General features: G+C 44.4%; 1 non-coding gene across 1 annotated transcript; it reads left to right on the plus strand.

Annotated features, from left to right (window-relative positions):
- The first annotated feature begins 915 nt into the window (after window positions 1-915).
- On the plus strand, window positions 916-1022 carry LOC133787335 (small nucleolar RNA R71). Its single transcript, XR_009872363.1, has one exon. It is a non-coding gene; the product is annotated as a small nucleolar RNA R71 (small nucleolar RNA).
- The last annotated feature ends 239 nt before the right edge of the window (window positions 1023-1261 follow it).

Raw genomic sequence — 1261 nt, forward strand, 5'->3', positions numbered from 1 at the left:
TATTCTGACTGCTGGTGGTCTTCAGTAACCCTTCCTGAATCAGACTGTGCACCCATCTCTTTATTCTGAACCACTGCCTGTGGAGGTCTAGGCTGCTCAGTTTTCTTCCCACTCCTCAGAGTAATTGCTTGAACTTGCTCCTTGGGGTTGACTTCAGTATTACTGGGAAAATTTCCCTGAGGTCTGTTATTAAGCATATTGGCCAACTGCCCAACTTGTGTCTCAAGGTTTCGAATAGAGGATATGGTCTCAGTCATAAATTGAGTGTGAGTATTAGTGAGAGTCAACAAGGCAGCTTGCAGTTCATTAGGCCTCTCAGGTTGAGGCATTGATTGTTGAGGCCGGGGCTGTTGTGATGACGAAGCTTGATGCATAGGTGGCTGAGGCATGTTATTCTGAAATTGGCCCTGAAACTGAGGTTGTTGGCCTTGATTATTCTTCCACGAAAAATTGGGATGATTTCGTCACCCAGGGTTGTAAGTATTGGAGAATGGATTATTGAGTGGCCTTTGAAAGTTTCCCACGGCTTGAACTTGAGCATGATCCATTGGGGTGTTATTATTCATACAGATAGGGCACTGATCGACAGAATGAGCACCACCACACATTTCACACCTCACTACCATCTGATCCGCATTAGCAGATACACTGCTCTGTTGTAACTGCTTTGTCAAAGAGGCTACTTGCGCTGTTAGAGCAGTGATTGCATCCAGCTCATGCACCCCAGCTACATTTCTGACTCCTGATGATCTTTCCTCAGACCACTGATGAGTTTTTGTGGCCATGTCCTCTAGCAGCTCATAAGCACCAGTTGCACTCTTGCTCATAAAAGTGCCACCCGCTGCAGCATCAATAATGGTTCTGGTTGTAGGACATAAACCATTGTAGAAATTCTGTACTAGCATCCACTATTCAATGCCATGATGAGGACATCTTCTCAAGAGTTCCTTAAACCGTTCCCAAGCTTCATATAGTAATTCTCCGTCATTCTGGCAAAAGTTATTGATCTCTCCCCTCAATTTAGCAGCTTTGGACGGAGGGAAGAATTTAGACAAAAATTTCTTAGCTAGATCTTGCCAGGTGACAATAGAATTTGGCTGCAGCGAGTTCAGCCAACTTTTGGCTCTGTCCCTCAGAGAAAATGGGAAAAGCCTCAGCTTAATTGCATCGTCACTCACCCCATTATATCTAAAGGTTCCACACAAATCCAGAAAATTGGACAAATGGGTGTGAGGATCTTCAGAAGGTAACCCATTGAATT

This window comes from Humulus lupulus, chromosome 6, assembly GCF_963169125.1.
Source record: "Humulus lupulus chromosome 6, drHumLupu1.1, whole genome shotgun sequence".
NCBI classification, from domain to species: Eukaryota; Viridiplantae; Streptophyta; class Magnoliopsida; order Rosales; family Cannabaceae; genus Humulus; species Humulus lupulus.